General features: G+C 33.3%; 1 long non-coding RNA gene across 1 annotated transcript; it reads left to right on the top strand.

Annotated features, from left to right (window-relative positions):
• The first annotated feature begins 7,271 nt into the window (after nucleotides 1-7,271).
• LOC122078174 lies at nucleotides 7,272-9,109 on the top strand. The gene is made up of 2 exons (XR_006139984.1): nucleotides 7,272-7,550; nucleotides 7,685-9,109. It is a non-coding gene; the product is annotated as an uncharacterized LOC122078174 (long non-coding RNA).
• Nucleotides 9,110-9,311: the final 202 nt, after the last annotated feature.

Below are 9,311 nucleotides of genomic sequence, written 5' to 3'. Positions count from 1 at the left end.
TTTTTTTTTTTTTTTTTTTTTTTTTTTTTTAATCTTTATCTTAAAAAAACTTTTAGTGACATTCACAAATTCTAAATACTCCTATAATGGTGTCATTCAGATAATCCTGTTTTTAAAATAAAAAATATATATATATATATATATCCAAGATATTCCCAATTATGACTCTTAACCTATTAAAATAATGACCTCATTCATCTATATTTGTATCACAAAAAATGAACCTAATTAAATGAAATGACGAAGAAGAAAAAGCCTGTGCTTAGTTTCTCACCAAAATCCATGAAGATTGGAGATCGAGACAGAAATGCCATGGAGGTTCCAGTGGATCAGTACTACTTCTCCTGATTCAAATCTACTTTAATACCCATATCCGACATTTTACTGACATGGCTCCCTTCTTTTGCAGATACATATCAAATGGATATTCAATGGGGGCCATTATATGGATATGAGCTTAGTTCCTTGAATCACAATAAAGGACCTAAACAAAGTATGACACCAATGTCCTTTATGTAGTCTTCATGTACACCCTATCATGGACAATAATTACCGTTTACAGTACCCAGCAGCCAGCTTCCTCTTACTCAGTTTCCAGTCTTCAGTATTGAAGGACCCCACCTAGCTTCTACTGTTAGATCAAAATCTCTTCTTCTTTATGGGATTTCACTTTTGCACATTTTTCCCTGCAAACCCACAAGTTGAAATTAAATTGGTCTTTATATTCTTAAAGGTTCCTTCAAGTTTTGATTCCATGCCACAGAAACCAATAGATTTGGAGGACAAAAGCATGCACTTTTATGCTTAACCATATCCCTTTCCTTGGCAGTAATGAAGAAGCATCACTAGTAGGTTCTGTTATGACCCTTTTTCTTGTATAAGCTTCTTTTATGCAAATATTAATTTTGCATCGGGGTGTTCTTTTGTTTTATGATGAAGCTTAATTTATTATTCTACTACACTTTCTTGTCTTGAGGTGCACTTTTGTTTTATGGTGAAGCTTAATTTATTAGATCAAGAGTTTCCTGGTGAATTGGAATCTATTCATTGTGAGGCTTGAGATGCTCGCAGGAGTTATCAGAAGGGTATTTGGGAAGGTACTAAAACTCTGTATAGGTGTTTGTGAACTAGAGGATGATGGATAAACCGTCATCCATGGGTTTAGAAAATTTTTTTCCTAATATATTACTCTAATACAATTTCAAGTCTTCAGGGTCCAAAAAAGAAACAATCCTCTTCTTGTAATTCCTCCTCTCTCTCTCTCTCTGGTTTTATTTCATTTAATTGGAATAAAAATGATCATTAATAGTTGCTAGTTAATTATTTGCACGAATATATTGTGTTTTAGACACATGTCCAAGGAGAGAGAGAGAGAATAATCTTGCCATGGAGGCATGGACAGATCAGTTTTAATAGTAAAATGCTGCTAGCTGGTGCGAATAACTTTCTTTTAAGCTTTATTATTAATCTTTTGTGGGTAAAAAGGTGTTATTCCAAGCTTTTTTCCCCCAAGCCTTTATTGGATACTGATTTACAAACTTCTTGCATGTGCTTCAATGGATCAGTCCATATGTTGGATGTTGATATCTTGAAGGCTTGAAGTTTCTTGCGCTCTAGTAGAACACATTCTAGAAAAACTAGCCATTAAAGAGATAGTGCCCAAATCTTTATAAGCTTTTATATCAGGCTACTCAAATCTGATGTATATTCACACAGAAACATACATGGGAACTAAGATTGTCCATCGATAGTTTTTTTTTCCCCTTTTCTATCTTTGGAGGCATAATAGAGTTATGAGTGTTGAGTTCTTTTTTAAGTATTCACATGAGACTACTCACATGTGATGTAAGATTGTTTACTTTCACATGAAATCCAACGAAAACAATGCATAAAACAAAGGATCAAATCTTACAGACCGTTATATAGGATGGTCTACAATCAGCTTTCTTGCCTTTGGACCCCATCTATTTATTATGGGTCTTCATAAAATTGAGGCTGTGTTTGGTAGCGAAGAGAAGAAAAGAAAAGGAAGAAAAAAAAATGTACAAAATTGGTTTAAGAAATTCTCTTTGTGTTTGACATGTCCTCAACCAAGAGAATATTCAGTTTTTGAATTTCAAAATTCACCTTGGGAATTGTGAAGTTTTCTTTTACTAAAAAAAAAAAAATCTTGCCAAAAACACAAGAAAACATGAAAAAATACAAAAACTTTCATTTTTTTTTCCTTTTCTTATCTTCTAATAGTAAACAAACACACATACTTTTTTTTTATTTTCTCACCATTTCATTTCATTTCTTTTCTTTTCTTTTATTCTCTTCTATTGGCTACCAAACATAGCCTGAATCTCCAACTTGCCTTGGGCCCAAACACATAAAATACTAAATAGTGTTTGCTCTGTGGGCTTGGGTCCTAGAATGATTCAACTCAGACTCTAGAATCTAGACTAACATGAGAAGGGCCCGAAACTTTCTTCATCGGCCCAAAGAGATGCTGTATTTATGGGACTATGGTTTTAAGGGATGATCCTGAGTCATCTCTGATCTCGTGATCAATCCTAAATGGGAAGGATAAGATCCTAATATGGTATATATATATATATATTTTGGATGAATAAATAATTCATTATCAAAAAAAGAGAAAAATAAATATAAATCCAATATGAATGAACCAAGGAACATCAAAGACGAGGTTTAAGAACTCGAATCGGGGTACATGATCAGTCTCGAGCGATTCCAGTTCGATTCTAATCCAAATCATCCAAAAATCTGCCGGTTACTAATTGAGAATCAGTCGAACTCAGCCGGACTTGGTTAGACTAAATACAAGTATAATCGGGATTAATTAGAATTGAACCCAATCGATTTTGAGTTGAATAGATGATTCTAATCCAAGTTTTTAAAATCATGATAAAAATATTTTTTAAAATAAATAAATAAGGGAAAGGAATTGCTATCCGGTCTTGTGGTATTGCGCCTGCATACGAACTAATCAGAGAGCCCATGCATGGAGGCACCAACCATGGGAGTAGGATGGTCTTTCCAAGATAGGTTTTCTCTCCATAGAGGCCAAGGATCAGAAAGTGATCCTAGGGCTGAGGTGACCTATGGACGCGTGCACAGGTCCTCCCAGTCTTAGGATCACTCTATGGTCCCCATGCTCTATTGAGAGGAGACGGATCCTCGCTCCCCAAAGGATTGTCATAGCTTGTGTCCAGATCCTCCTGGATCCCATTGGAGCTCTTCAAGCTTCATCTTCAATATATTGAAAAGAATACCAATTTTTCCTGTATTAAGTCATTGTATATGTGAACCCAAGATTGCTGGCCTCTACAAAAAAAAAGAAAAAATTCAATATCTTCTCTATTAGTGGTGTTTATATTGTTTGATTTAAGGAGAGGATTCCCTAAAAGGTACCATGGCCCCATACTAGCTTATAAGCAAGTGTGGGGCATTGGCTCCTATGACAATACAGGGACTAATGGAAGATCACATGAAAACCTTCACAATGGCTCCTACACCAGGCCAATGGAGGAGAAATGATTTTTTCTTTTTCTCCTCCTATATATTTTATAATGGGGTCAAATTCTCCTCTCACGGTAAAAGGAGGAGGGGGAAATCTCCTCAATCATAGGATATCTGTTTGGAATAGTAAATGATGAACCCAGAGTTCAATCATAGTGTAACATCATTAAGAAATCTCTTCATCATGGGTGAGAGAAACATAAAAACCTTTTATTTTTATTTTAAACATAAATTTTTCTTATGCAGTATTCTGTTTCTTAATACTTTTCAAGCGATTAGACCAAAAAAATATTTTTATAACAACAATAGAATTAGTTCTGGAATCATGACAATATACATGGTCGAAATTGGATGTGTCTAAACGGCTAGAAATATTTCTTAAAAAAGAAAAAAAAGTCTTGAAGCATCAAACAATATCTAATCCTCTTTTTTTTTTTTCTGGTAACGTAGGAAAATATATAGCCGAGGAACAATATCTATTCCAACTTCATACTGATTGATATTGTCTCCATTCCAGTTCAATTGGGGCAAAAGCAAGTACACTGTATCAAGATCAATCAGATGTTATCTACTTAACAACTAGTTCAAGAGAATCATATCTTTAGGTTGAAAGTGACTGGTTAAGAGGCAATTCAGGAATTTGAATTTAAGTTGGGGAAAGACTATTGAGAAAATTGAAAAGGCAAAATGGTCACCACATTTACCCATGTTATTAGGACAATGGCGCGATGTGGACTCACCATGTGTCCCTATCGAGATTAGGGTATGCAGGGCCCACAAAATAATAAAAAATTGATTTCACAACTTGTCTAATAGAAACAAGACAAACTATTTGTCTGGATACAAGTCATATTACAATCTAGGGAAGGTGTTAAGCACTTGATCAGTCCATTCGATTAAACCAATCTTCTACTACTTGGTTAGGTTATGGAACAACCTTATGATACAAATATACAAATAAGAAATAACATACAACATAAAAAGATAGTGTTTAGAATACGTACTCAAATAACTCGGCTACAAAACAACAATTAGTATACATGAGGAAATAAAACAAAACTTTTTGAAAAAAAAAAAGGAAAGAAAACAAATAATACACTAAATGAAGACAACATGATATAAAAGATGAACCTAAACATAGGAACTCCACTATCGCATTACAACAAAACATGAGAGATCATAAAATTTACATGACTAAGGAGGGGAAAATTATTAACCCTACACACATTTCAAGACATTGATACAAACAACATAAAGAAAAGCATGAATAACATAGAGGCAAGGAAAAAATAAATAAATATAACACTAGGAAATAGGACCATATTAAGATCATATGACCAATGTGTAAGGGCACGTGACATTTGCCCATGGAGACAAAATTATATAACACTAAAGGCCTATGTGACAACTATTTAGAGAGATAGGATCATGCATACCTTGCTTGTACACCAACAAGAGAAAATGTTGAAAAGAAAATGATAAAGAAAAATGGGAACAAAAGAAAGAAGATCTCACCTAGTTGAAGATGGACTCGGAACAACGAGGTGGGAGATCACTACTGACTCAAGAGAGGTGCCAAATACATGATCAAAACGCCCACCACTTAGGCCTTCCAAAGATCTCTCTTCAATGGTCCCTCCAAGTACTTGATTCTATAATCGTTCACCATAGCAATAGATTGCCATAGTAGTAGATCGTTATAACGGTATATTGTAATTTTATCATTAGTAAAGTTAGAGTAGGAGGAAAAGGCAGCGATTCTGTGGGATGCAAGTGGTGGGTTGGGCTTGCAGGAGGTGCACCAGTCTCATATTCACAAAAGAAGGAGGGAGAGTTGAATAAAAGAAAAAAAAAAAAAAAGAGGGGAATTGAATATGGTCTAAATAAATATTAAAAAGGGCGAAAAAAATAAGGGTAAGTTGGAGTGTAAATTCCTAGTGGTTCTTTTGCTACACGTCGACTAAATAGATAAGGGGTGGGTAATCCCCAAACTGGGAGGTGATCCGCATTCATACTCTTCTCCTATGTCCTTTGGAATCATCTACTACTTGTTTTATCTTAACATCTTGCAAGGAACGATATCGTTCGCCTTCAACTGAGTGTTGTATTAGGACTTTGATTTGTATATATGCTTATTAGGAGGCTTGGTGTTTTAAGTTGCAAAACTAGAAACCTTGAGTTTTTATAAGAACTAGTGCATATGTGAGATAAAGGTTGATCGTTTTCCCAAATATATTTATAATAATAATAATAATAATTAACAAAAAAAAAAAAAAAAAAACCCTAACTAGATGACTCCATGGACCATTGTAAAGCGGAATTTGGGTTTTCTAGTGGTTGTCCTCATTGTAAAAATCAATTGGTGATTCCCCATTTTGAAGTGGAATGGGATTGTAATGTAGCTAATTCTCATTAGGGTGAGTGGGATTGTAATTGTCCGAATAGCACTGAAAAAAAGTTATATCAAAGTGAAAGTCCTACTTCATGTTATGTGGATGATTAGGCATTTGCCGAATCTCTAAAAATGCTAAAAGTTTTTTTTTTTCTTCTTCTAATAGCTATTAACATCCTCCGAATTAGTGTTGATAGCCTTAGGATTTCTAATCCACCGCTATCTTACCATCAACACAATGTTCCTTAAATCTTAATATCGATAATAATATTCTTCAACAAAAAACTGAATTTCTAGGGTTTGTTAATCTAAAAAAAATTGTTGGCATCAAAATAATCCGCAAAACAACATTTCTGAATATAATATTGATGATTTTTTTTTTTTCAAAAAATGTAAGATGGATTTGGTTGCTTTATGAAACCATAGTGTCAAAGAACAACTTTGCTCATATTATTAATTCAATGAATAAAAATACTAAAAAAGAAAGAAAGAAATATTTACATTAATTTTTTAGAATAGGTGCATCACCTTTTCCAATGATCTAGTTGATCAGGATGATATAAAATTTTTCTTATATCGGATGAGGGACAAAAGAAGAAGACGTACTGATGAGATATGACTAACTTATATAAAAATATAGATACATCTGCTGGGACAGAATGATTTACCAATGGAAAGCTCATATGGTTACGCAGCTACTAATGTACTTCTAAATATAGATAATTGTTGCTCTAATCCAACTAGTTGATCTTAATGCTCGGCCGATGATGGAAAAGAAATGAGATGGAGTAATAGTAACTAGCCATGTAATAGGGTTTGATCGAGAAAGTTTTACCGAAACCATGATATGGTATCAGAGTAGGAGATATCTTAGGGTTTTGATCGCCACTAAAATATTTCAAATGGTTAGGTAAGATTGTAAAATATCAATAAAAAATTAATCATTTTCCAGAAAAAGGTTCGATAAAATATAAAAAAATGAGTTAGTTGTTTACCACTTCTCTCGGATTTAATGTTGATGAATATTAATAATTTTGTCAAAAAAGATATGGTGGATTTGTATGCTTTGCATAATATTTTGGGTGTCAAAAACGTTCCTTATATTAATTTCACGAATAAAATTTGTACTTTTTAAAAAAATTGTTAGGTAAGATTCTAAAAAGTCTTTCTTTAGATCTTAAATATTGGATAATAATTAATCATATGTTTCCAAAAATGGTCAAGTAAGATTTCATAAGATTTTGACAAGATACAGATTGAAGAAACCAGCAAATGGATTGGATGGTTATCATTTTCTGTTATTTCTATATTAAGGGTGATCACACTAGATGGTTTACTCATCAAGTTTAATAGCCAAACCACTTTCATTCTCCATGGAAACTTTAAAAATTGTTGTTACCATCCGTGGGTTGCTCAGATGGTTAGGGCGAATTGGGGATTGTGTGGATAGGCACACGGTCCCAGATTCGATTCCCCATCTTTGCATTTGCGATTTAAATAGAGACCATGACGGTAGGTTGTTGTGTTAGTTTTCCCGAGGATTAGTCAAGGTGTGCATAAGCTGGCCCAGACACCTTGATTAACAAAAAAAAAAATCTAAGTCCAAAATGCTAGGCTACTAGCAAATACAACATATGTAGGATCTCTCTCTCTCTCTCTCTCTCTCTATATATATATATATATATTTGTGTTTTGTCTACAAATGAGTTATTTAACTTATAGTAAAAGGATTAGGAATATTTATAAAATTGTTGCTTTTTTTTTTTCCAGTTCAGTTAGAGTACTGAAAATTAGCAATAAGACAGCAAATGGTATCACACCAACACCAATGAATAAAGCTCAAAAGCTTGTAAAAGTGAAGGAGGCAAGCTATATTGGATCAACGATTTACCAGATTTTAGAGTGAGTATGTCTTTAGACTTAGCTTCTTATAATAAGTAATGTGGTAGTATTTTTTCTCGTAAAATATGAACAATATTATTTCTATTCCATCTAATTTGCTTCCATTTTGAATAATTGGATCCTCAGATACTGTTTTCAAATTCGATCTAGGTTTTATATATAAGAGAAATCACATTTATAATAGCATTATAGAGTATTGGGTCTTACCATAAGCTATATTAAGCTATATAAATTTGATGTGTGTGGTGATCTTCTACCATTGATTGATAAACACAGTTGGAAATTGGTATGAAATCGGGCATGTATGGTAAATATGAAGCATGCATGCTTTAAATAATCAGTATTCCGTATTGGCCCAAAAGGTTTTACCCTAACTTCTGGTGATTTTTCTTGACATATTTACTCTTGGTCCTTACCATCACATTGATATGGAGTTGAGTTTGTATGGTAAATACATACCAATACAAATCAGGCCAATATATCAGATTCAGATTACTTAAACCATGGTATAGAGTGGTTGCCAAAAGATGCTGCATTGAGTAGAGGTCATCTAAACCTTTTCCCTCCAACAAAATCATAAAAAATAACCAAGGTTTTTCTTGTCAGAAAATTTGGTTTTGGTTGTTCTTTAAGAGAACCACATCCCATATGCTTACCCAATTAAAAAGAGAAGGAAATATTTTTTACCATGAAAAAATTATTTAGCTAAACGGTAACATTAGAAAGGTTGTAGAGCAAGCAATTATAATGGAACCCCATTGATTAAGCTGTATTTTATGTATCTATGAGCATTTTAATTGAGCATTTTGATTCTAGATCAATGATAAAAGTGACTACATAATGTGATTTTCTCACATTTGTAGGTTATAGGATCATGCACATAAAAAATGCTAAATGGAAGGATCCAATGCAATCTAGACACCGGTTTACCCATGAATCGATTCACATGTGATCAAGGGCAAGATGAGAAGAAATTTAACTGAAGCAATCAAAGAAAAATGAGGAATTTCACATCAATTTAGAAGTTTGACCAAGAGATTGAGCAACAAAAAAAAAATCGGACATGGGAGGACTAACGCAAGTGTAGGGATATGATGGTAATTTTGAAAGATGAGGAGTTCATCGGAAGATATTAGATATTAGGCTCGTTGCGTTCATAATTTAAAATGATGCATCTTTAATTCTCGATTTGAGTCAATCCGGGATCAGGATGAAGAGATATAGCCCAAAAATCATTTTGGACTAAGTTGAAATTAAATTGAATTTTAAAATTTTCAAAAATTAATTATGTAATCTCTCTCCTCTCTCCCATACTAACTCTCTCTTTCCCATTCCTATTTCTACTCTATTTTTTTTTTGGATCAACCAAAGAAAAGGGAGAACTAGATAGCATAATTAATATCACACAACATCTCTCCTAAATATTGGCTTTCTAATAATGCTTCATAAGCCATAGGTTTCAGTTTCTCTAGAATACTATTTGTCTTTAGTAGAC

The sequence above is a fragment of the Macadamia integrifolia genome, chromosome 5 (genome assembly GCF_013358625.1).
Source record: "Macadamia integrifolia cultivar HAES 741 chromosome 5, SCU_Mint_v3, whole genome shotgun sequence".
In the NCBI taxonomy this organism is placed as follows: domain Eukaryota; kingdom Viridiplantae; phylum Streptophyta; class Magnoliopsida; order Proteales; family Proteaceae; genus Macadamia; species Macadamia integrifolia.
This window is presented reverse-complemented; position numbering and strand designations above follow the sequence as displayed.